The following is a 10,619-nucleotide window of genomic DNA, read 5'->3' on the forward strand; positions in this document are numbered from 1 at the left end:
ACCATATCGATCAAATTTCAACTTTTTCATTGTCGGATTAAGCAACTTTTTCATCTCCATTACCAACTGCTGAAATTAATCATTTAAAAAGATCTATTTTTACACTTAATACACAAGCTTATAAACTGGAGCTTTCTTTTCGAAAAATATTCATTTTTGCAGTTAGCCTACTGCAAACGCTGGTTGTCGGTGAATTTTGCAACAGTAATGTGACATAGCGTCTCGCAAATTTACCAGTGAGAATTATAATAACATATATGTTATTAGGTTGTTGGAGTGAAATCATAAAGCAACAAAAGTTAAAGTCGGAGTGTAGGAACAACACTTGTTCAACGGTTGTCATAAATGCTTCAAAAGCAGGATCGTTCTATTGTCCCTTGGGTACGAATTTAAAATTTGTATTTTATGTGTCTATATGTTGTAAAGCAACTTGTGAGCCACGTATGACTGATCGGCCTGATCGGACTTGTTACAAATTGTTACTTTTGGCTAAACCAATAATTACATGCAATAACTTTATTCTAGATTCGTTTTAAAGTTATCGATATAACAACTATCATTTTACAAAACTGCTGTAAAATAAAAACTTTGATGTAAATGCACCCCAAAGGCAATAGAGGTTGGGCAACCCTGTTGACGGTTGTGAGGCATTGTAGTTGTTTGGAATAAATGTGTTATTACATGCGTCCTCTAACGCCTACATTACCTATTTATCATGTTGCGTAGAATTTCGTGCTATTGGTCTGTATTTTATCACTGAGATATCACACATTTTCTTAGTTGACGAGTTGCATTTCTAATTAAGTACAAAATATCTAAATAGCGATCCGCATTGGAACTGGCACAATTCGCTTGCAAGGAAACTCAGTAGAGCATATTTTCATTTTGTGTTACAGGGCCACTGGCAGTTTGCTGTTGTAACTCTGTGATGTGTAACAGTAGAGTCAAACCATACGATTCTAGTTGTGTTCAACATAAGAGCGTTACAGATTTTAATGGTATGTAGCTACTAAAATTTAAACAGTTTTTGATAAAAAAGGTAGTTAAAAATATTAAACGGGTAAATACATAGTCTTCAAAACAGGTAGAATTATTCCAAACAAGCTGTAACCAATATTTAATTTTTTTTTTTGCGCTACGGTTAATGTTTATTGGCCCAAAAACCCTTTAAAGTGGTAAGCAATTTAATTCACAATGCTTTTTTGTGCAGGAAGAATTTTACATACTTCAAACACTGAACTAAAGATGAATTCATTACCTCTCATTATCATTTCTGCAATGGCCGTTTTTGGCATTTTATTTATGATAGTAATCAACATGGCTTCTAATTCGAGAAGGTAGGCCTACAATAAATATTTTAAGAACGTGTAAATTTTATAATATATCTCAACCTTGGTTTGCTTTCTTTTCTTGTCCGGTCAATCTTCAATGTGCGAAAAAGTCGCCCATATAAACAACACCAGCAGTCTTTCTGCAGTCATAAAGACTATGGTCATACTTAATATTTGCAGTCAGCAGCCCTTGTCCAAACGGCAATTCTTAAAGTCAGGCTTTTCCCAATCAACGAAAATCTTTTTTTTTTTCGAAAATCTCTTTTTTAAATCTTTTTTTGTTGTTGCAAGAACAAAGTCAGGTCAGTCTACCAAGTCAGGCTTTAGTCCAGGGCTTATCAAACTGGGGGTCGCCACCCCGCAAGGGGTCGCTTAACAAACTTGAGGGGTCGCAGAGAGCTGTACCAATTTTGCAGAAAGTACTCCATACACTGGCGTAGAGTACGGGGATGCCGCACAACCCCGGCCTTGACCTTTGTATAACGTCATACAGTGTCATTTTTGTTCAAGTTACGTCGGTTTTAAAACGTTTTCAGCTAAGCGCAAACCCGCTTGTATTAGTGACGCCATTGATCGAACAAACGTCGGTTGAAACGCAATAATTGCAATTGTTTTAAAATACACAGGCATTTTAATGCAAGGTGGCATATAGAGTTATAGACTAGCGTTTAAAGCAGTGATTCTCAAACCGTGTGCCGTGAAAGATTTCCCAGTGTACCGCGAAATATTCCCGGTTTCAAAGTGCAAACATTCCCTGGTGTTTTAGGACTCATGACGAAATACTGGTGGGCTTGACAAAGCTAATTTTTTTGTTATTGGTAATGAAAAGCATCCTTACTCACCACCATAAAGTTGAAAATTAACATTCTTTGAACAACTTTTGTGATGTTTATGTATAAAGTGTGCCGCAAAAGGAAATTTTAGCTATTTGCTGCGCCGCATGCTTAAAAAGTTTGAGAACCACTGGTTTAAAGTTTGGCGCAATAACTTTCTCTAATAAAAATAGGTAATAAATTTACGATTTCTAAGCAGTGTTTTATGTCCGTTTGCAAAGCACTCCAACGGCCTAAACTTGGTCCAAGGTGATAAGCGCTTATTTGCAAAACAATGTGACATAAACTAAAGGCTAAAGCACGTAAAAGGTATTGATGTTTGGACTTGTAAAGTAGTAGACTCCGAGTACCGGTAGGTTGTTTTTAGTTTTCGCTCGAATTAGGCGTTTCAATACAACAAACGTATTTTTTGCATTGTTTATCATATTATCCGTGAAGGGTTGCAGAAAATTTAAAGATATTAAAAGGGGTCGCATTTAAAAAAGTTTGGGAAGCCCTGCTTTAGTCGATCCCTTATTAACCACGTTTAAAACAAGTCTTTGTGACGTCATCAACACAAAATAATGCTACAAGTTAAAAAAAATCTTCCGCAATATTTGCAATGGATTTTCGCTCTTTATGAAAACAACGCTTGACATTTTTCTGTAAACGTTTGTTGGAATATTGTCTTGTATGGTGCACAAATAACAAAATCCGCAGGTAATGATTTTTATCCCTCCACTTCTTGAGGTTGCATACACCCCTTCGGCTACCTAGATTATGGGAGTTGTCGTGATAATACGCCATATTAAACATAATTGTGCAACCAGCACAAGATTTTAGCAGCGTAATGGTTGCTTTAAACGTAGCCTATTCCACAGTCTATACCTTCTTCGATCGTATCAGTTAAGATGAACATAAATTCATAACTGGGATCAGCCCTGAAGCGTCTATGCAGACCAGCGATCACGGCACACTCATACATAAATCACAGTAGCCTACGCCAGACCCATTGAAGGCGCCATACCGAATCAGCCGGTCACCAAGCATTCACCACCACATGGCAAGGCGTAGGCTAGAAAAATCTAGCCTGCGGTGGGATTCGAACTCACGACAGGAGTCTTTCCGGGACTCCCGCTCTACCAACTGAGCTACGCAGGCTCAGTGGAGAATCCGCCGAAAGTCGAATCACGAGCACCGTTGCCTGCCTCGTTGCTGCACATGTCAGCTTCGTAGTAGGGGATCGCCAGATTCTTCGATCGTAAACAAACAATATTCAACAACTTTGGGACAACCACCGTTCTAGGTGTTAGTCAATCTTTATTCTATTGTTGTTGCAGCAAACGATTTTCTCTGTTGCCATAAGTTTCTGTGCTTGTTAAAAAGTAGTTTAACCACAAGGCACAAGGTCACCATATGTTACTCTTTAAACCTATTAAAATGCGTACACTATGTTCTTGTTTTACAGATTTTGCATCTAAAATACAGCTCTTCATGCAACAAGTAAACAGAAAGCAAGCAAAATATTTGTCTTTTGCACGCAATGCTGAGTGAACATTCCTCAAAAATACCTGTGGAAATTTGTTTTTTCAATGTGTTTTCAGGGCGATTAAAATGAGCTACCCACGCTGACATCGCTTGTTGTCGCACTATAACGCAACCAGGCCATTTTGTACTTTTGCGGTCAAATCTAATGATACAACGATCTGCTACTCCTATATCTTGATATATCTTTGTGTTTTTTTGTGTTGCTACTAGCTGACCAAATCCCGAAAGCACGCATTTCACTTCCCTCAAAAAATCTCAATTACCCTTTCAAGTCACTGTAAGAAGCAGCGGTGTAGAAACGTTCTAAATAACCAAAATGCATCCAGAAATCAAGTAAAACAGTTCGATCTTTTTGCAGTAGATTATTTCACTGATAGGCTTTTCTGACTGACCTGTGTTCGGAATAAAAACATCCACAGACTTATTGTGAGCACGCATTGTAGTCCTACCACACAACCTATTTTTGGGAGGACACATCTTTCTTTGCAATAAAAGTAACTTGTGAGGCCATGCTACACATGAACTCAGAACGCTTGGAACAGCATGTTGTCCGACATGTTCCAGGATCTGTCGGGTCCGGTAGTTAGTCCCGTACGGGGACAAAGGGTACTTCTAGTTTATCTAGACCAATTGGGGTCAACATCAGTTATTTTAATTTTTAATTTTTTTTTTAATTTTTAGCAAGCAGGCAATAAGCGGCCTGGTCAAATAAGGATTTGTGATGCGACCGGCATAGCGAAAAGGTTGTGCACCCCTGGGCTTTACCCATCATGGGGTCGCGTAGAAATTTCTGTTTTAAAATGGGGTCGCAAAGCAAGACAGTTTTAGTAGCCCTGGTCAAGACCGGCGTAGCTTCCACCCTTTTTCGACAAAGGATTTTTGTTTTACAACAAACTATAATTTATAGATACGCAACGCAGTTGCAAATACGCAAATTGATGTACAAAAATTACGCGCAAATTAAAAGAAAACTTTTTTAAAACCCCCGTCGGTCCCTGTTACGTGTTCATTTAAATTCATAGACAAATCACATCATCGAAACGGGACTACTTTATACGATCACCTGAAACATATTGCAAAACAGCTGTAATAATCAGCAATGGGACCTCTGTTCCTGTTATGAAAAATAAGGTCTACTATACGTCAGCGGTCAACATTCAAATCATGCAATGCGTCGGTGTTTCTTACAAGTTACATTTACATTTTTGTTTGGCTTTGAATTTGAGTTCTTGTGGTTGCATGCATTAGTGACGTCACATAAACTGACGTCATATTTTATGTCCGCCATCTTGCATTTTTGTAAAACTCGGCGCCTATGATCACACGTCTGCTCGCACCTCCTAGACTAGAGCACCCGACCCACCTTGTAAATTTCTCCGACCCAGAAGTATCGGGCAGAGCAAAACACCGATACAAATTAATGCTGCTCGAATCTTTGTTCACACAACAAAATGAGCCGGAATTAAACAAACTTCAGAAATCAACATCGCTCTAGCCCAGTGGTTCTCAACCTTTTTTCTTTCGTGGCCCACTTTCATTGCACAAAAATTCTGTGGCCCAGTAAATTTTTATGAAAGAAAGAAACAACTATAAAGTAGGTTCAGAACAAAAACAAAACAAAAGGATATATTTTAAACAGATAATAAGTTCAAAATAATATAATGCAAAAAATCGTAAAACAGCACTTTCCCTTCTTTAATCAAGCACTTTCAGTTATGACCGAATAATTGGACAATTGATATGCTGCTATTATCTGGCTTTATTGTAATCACAAAGTAGTGTATTACATCATAAACATACGGGGTTGCAGAAACTCAAAGTAACTTTATGCCGTAAATAGAATAATTCAAAATTAATTTACATTCCTTCTCAATTCCTCCCCAAGCCATTATCCTTGTAAGATTGAGTGTAGTGACACAAATGAAAATTCTTAAAAAAAGTTTTTTATTTGATTGGTCTGTGGCCCAATCAAAATGCTTCCATGGCCCACTGGTTGAGAACCGCTGCTCTAGCCTATTTGTTTAATATCTCGGGACAGCCGTTTGCTTAACGCGTGTTTTTTGTTACCGTTTAATTGCTTCTTTTTTTAATCTTTCTTGTTTAATCTTTCACTTGGCGTCGCCCCCTTTTTTATCGTTGTGCCGCACCTAGTTGCAAGCCTTCTGTTGCTTTTAATTCTGACGACCTGATGATGACAAAAGTAATTGTCGAAACGCAGTCATGCTTTATACACAAATATTGGCTCTCAGCGCCGACTTTTCACAACTATTTCATATGGTTTAGGTTGCAATGAGACACCTATAACATATTCTTCATCCAATTTTGAAACACCAGGTGGAGGTTGAAGTTTAAAGCGTTGCAACAATGCCACAAAAAACAGGAACAGTTCCTGTTTGGCAATGTTCATTCCCAAACATAATCATTCCCAAATATAAACCTAAATAACATTATGATTTAATAAGTTGACACTTGCAAGTGGTAAAACTCTCTTACTTACCTCCTCCAAATGGCATAAAAGCAGGTCTCGTTCCAACTTTACCATCTGCATCCAGAAAGTTTGTGGGATCAAATTGGTTTGGATTTTTCCAATGCTTGAATAGTGTATGGAATGATAACATGGCACGATACATGTGCCTTTTGGCAAATCATAACCTCCCAACTTTACATCCTTATTAGTTGAATGCAAAATACCTTTAACATAACATTTTTTGGCATATCATTATAGATAATACCTAATCATTGTGCACAAACCTATTGGGGCAATATTGGCTTTTCTTTGGACTTCCAATATAGTTGCTTCAGTAAATGGCATTTTCAGTCTGTCTTCATAGCAAGGCCACTTCTCACAACCCAAAACTTTATCAATTTCAGCATGAATTTTTTCTGCAGAAAAATTTGATTAGGAAAAAATATAAATTAATCTTAGGCCTACCTATACTTTTTAATCAATAGCAATTTAACATCCAATAAGAAAGAAAACTATTACAAAATAAAAATGTACCTATTACAACATAAACACAACACATAAAATCACCTAATACAGTGGTTCTTAAACGAGGGGGCACGCCCCCCTAGGGGGGCGCCAGACATTTCCAAGGGGGGCGTGAGCCAAAAGTTAAATAACCAAATTTATTTAACTTTGGACTCACCTCCCTATAAAATTAATTTTGCAAGTGTAGTGTATTGTTTGCGAGCAACACATAAAATAAAACGAATATTACGATGCAATATATTGGTATACCTTATGGCGAAACACAAATTTTGAATGACATACAATGCAAAGTTTTTAGTTTGTCAGTTTAGAACAGGGGTCACCAAATTTTTTTAACTGTGGGCTGGATAATTTTAATAATCACGCTCGAGAGCCGCACGGGTTACAAGCCCTGACGCAGCCTTTCCCAAACTGACACTCGCGGGGCGATTTTGACCAGGCCACAAAGGGTTCATGTCGTCCCACGATCTTATTTGTATTCAGATGGTACCGCTGTTTGATTGTAAAATTATGAAAAATAAAAAACTGTCACATATACCAACTAATGCACGTTTATTCTACCACAAAGAACTAAAAAGGCAATTGTTCGCACACAATTACCATTCTTTGCTTTTTCGTCTGTGACGTAACAAACTGCTTTTGGGTGATACTTATGCCTTGCGATCCTGTTAGACCAGGTAAAATTATTACTAAAATGTATAATGAATGTTTGCACATTTAACGCCCCCGGGCCGTAATTAGGTGATCCCTGGCTTACAACATAGGCAACGGAAACTTTTGGTAGTTCCATTGCTGCATGTGTTCAAAAATGTCGTTTTTTGCCTGTTTCAGGGGGGCGTGAAGTGCCCGACAAACACCTTAGGGGGGTGGACAAAAAAAGGTTAAGAACCACTGGACCTAATGCCATGAAATAAAGTAAAACCAGAAAAAGCTTACCTTCATATAGCTATTTTTAAACTATCTTTCTTGTTCAAAGGAACAACTAATATTAGACACAATAAAAAAACTGATGAAATACATTTTTTAGTTTATTTTGAGTACAAAAATACCCAGGTCAATATTTTGTACCTTGAACATCTGAATTGTTGACAACATAAAGAACTGCCCATTTTGGTGTGGTTGTTATTGTCTCAGTTCCAGCTTGAAAGAAGTCCACCGCAGAGCATTCTAAATCTTAAGTGTTATATTATTGGTAAGAAATAGCAATCATTTTTCAAAATGCCTTAGCTTTTATTTTGGTAACCACCAAAGCCATGAAGTCAAACAAAATATATTGCAATTGTACATGATTGTATCTATCATCTGAGTAAATGTCATCCAAATCCATCAAACATTTCATGGAAAAATGGTGTGGACAAACTCCAGGTAAAAAATAAGTAAACCTATGAGAGTGGCTTATCACATTTTGCCATTGCACATACACTATGATCTATTTTAAAACTTTAATATATTCCATATGCTTATTTTATAATAGTCCCATATTAGTCACTGTTTTTTGTAACATTAATTTGCATCCGCAGGCAGAAATTCATGGGTCCCTGTATGTACACTTGTAAATAATGCAATTCAAGAGATAACCATGAGAAAGTTTGGTGTTGCATGGTCAAACACAGTGATCATTACTGTGCGACAATAATAATAATTCTATTTTAAAGGAATGATGGGGTAAACAAAGAGACTTTAGGGTAAAACACAACAATTGATACATATGAATGACAAATTATACAAGCTATCCAAATTTGATTCAATTCAGAAATTTGTTTTAAATACACCCATTTTAGGGGGCTAGTGGGGTAAATGTTGAGGCTAAAGGGTAAAACACAGCAATCAGCACCTATAAATGAATTCTACAAGCTAACTAAATTTCATACAATTTAGACATTGTTTAGAATTTCACCCATGTTAGGGGGGTAGTGGGGTAAATGGTAGTGCTAGCGAGGCAATCTAACAAAGGGCATGTCTACATAAATATATCTACACCATCTGTGAAAGTTTTATTCAAATCCATCAAACATTTCATGGCAAAAAAGGTGGTACAAACTTCAGGGTAGAATAAAAAGAAAGGGATTAAAATCCAATTGTGTCCCTTTCAGGGAAGGGGAGTGATGATTACATGTGTTCCCTTCAGAACTGAGATAATTACTGTGACTCTGAGAACTGGAATCATATATTTCTACTTTCTGACAGTTACATACCCTCGTCAGAAAAGTGATTGTGATGACATTGCTTCCAAATGGAAATCAATGCAGTCTCTGGGATTTTTTCAGTCTCTTGTTTTTTTGTGATACTCTATTTTCACTATTTACAAAGAGTTAAGGCTACACCAAATACTTGTCCAACCTCTTTAAAACATTCATTGTTACAATGAATAAGCCATTTCAATTTTTTGTCACTGTATGAATACCTATTGATTAAAACTATAATTAGGATATGTCTTTACAAAGTATAAAATTACTCATACCTATTTCCAAATATGTAATGTGCAATAACATTCAATACTGCACAGTCAAATATAGTAGTTAGATCAACTGTTGGATTTGCTTCAATTAAATTTTCTATACTCTCAACAAATTCAGGTAATTCCTGAATAACAATTTTGTCAAAATTGGTGTTCGTATTTCCCATATTTCTGAATACAGAATGAAATAGCTTTCTATGTGCAACCAATTTTGGTCCATATTGACCAACAATCACACCTATAATACAACAAATTTTAGAAAGAGTCCAAGCAAAATATTTGATCAGACCATATACCTCCCAAGTTTGGTCCTCTCATTAATTCATACATAAGTAATGGAGGTCTTTCAGAATAAGGTTTGGGATTTTCATTCATAACCTTCAAAATTTGAATACAATAAAAATGTATTCATTTTAAAAAATAACTTTTGCACCTCTTTCAGCAAATCAAGCCCACAAATACAAACAAGATTCATACTTTTAAATTTAACACTAAATATATTTCCATAGATTGCAGCAATCTTTTCAATCTCTGAAAAAAAGAGAATTATTCTCCACAATGCTATTTGCATCACAGGTGACTTACTTTTGTTAAAGTTTGGAGCAATGTGCTGACTGCTTCCAATGAAAGGTAAGCCCACTGGACCAGGGGGGAAGTTCTTGGGTTTTTTCATACTGGTCAATGCAAAGTAGAAAAGAAGGCAAAATTCTCCAAACATTAACCAAACTAACATGATAACAGGCCAAGTAAAACCAAAATGATTTCTAGTAAAAACTAAATTATAAGTAAAATAATATTTTTGTTGGCACACATATAAAACATCAACTATCACACCATTGAAAAGTGTATCTTATGAACAGTAACACTTTGTCACATATGCCACCAAGATAATTCTGGTTTATCCCATCACCAAGTTGCCAAGCTTCTTCTTGTAAGTAAAAGAAAAGCATAAAACACAATTTTCCTAACCAATATAAACATTAGAAAATAATTTGTTAACAAAACTCTTTTTCAGCAAAGCATATTTCAACACCAGAGATTGTCATTGGTAATTTTGTAAGCTATATTAATTTCAGCGAAATGATTTACCTGAACTGGAAAAATTCTAAAGATTGAGTGATGCCATTTAGTTGTATTACTTATGTCATGTTCACAAGTTTTAATAAAATACAAACAGCAAATGTAACCACACTTAACTTTTCCTGCTGGCATTAGTTTAGTTATTAGTTAAAAATGTATAAACACAGTATCATTCCACTTTTGGACCCATATTTGTCACAGTTTTTTTTCAAAACTAATCAATTAGGAGTTTGCTACTACACAACACTTGCAAGTCTTGTGCAGAAAACTGCTGCATTGCTTTTAAGTGATTCATGCCATAACAGCAGTTAACATGCTTTGAGTCACAGGATGTTGGTTTCAACAATATGCAAGAACTATTGAATTTGAATAGAAAATAATTTTTAATGATGTTTATG

The 10,619-nt window shown here is 36.1% G+C and overlaps 1 non-coding gene and 1 pseudogene across 2 annotated transcripts; both read right to left on the reverse strand.

The window, feature by feature from the left end:
- Nucleotides 1-3,230: 3,230 nt before the first annotated feature.
- Nucleotides 3,231-3,304, reverse strand: Trnas-gga (transfer RNA serine (anticodon GGA)). Its single transcript has one exon. It is a non-coding gene; the product is annotated as a tRNA-Ser (tRNA).
- A 2,669-nt stretch (nt 3,305-5,973) lies between these two features.
- LOC145218371 (cytochrome P450 2B19-like) lies at nt 5,974-10,187 on the reverse strand (annotated as a pseudogene). Its single transcript, XR_013857579.1, has 5 exons — nt 9,727-10,187; nt 7,752-7,856; nt 6,443-6,574; nt 6,189-6,382; nt 5,974-6,128 (listed from the first exon to the last, which is right to left on the reverse strand). The product of XR_013857579.1 is annotated as a cytochrome P450 2B19-like (transcript).
- Nucleotides 10,188-10,619: the final 432 nt, after the last annotated feature.

Source organism: Phallusia mammillata, chromosome 1 (assembly GCF_965637545.1).
Source record: "Phallusia mammillata chromosome 1, kaPhaMamm4.hap1.1, whole genome shotgun sequence".
Lineage (NCBI taxonomy): Eukaryota > Metazoa > Chordata > Ascidiacea > Phlebobranchia > Ascidiidae > Phallusia > Phallusia mammillata.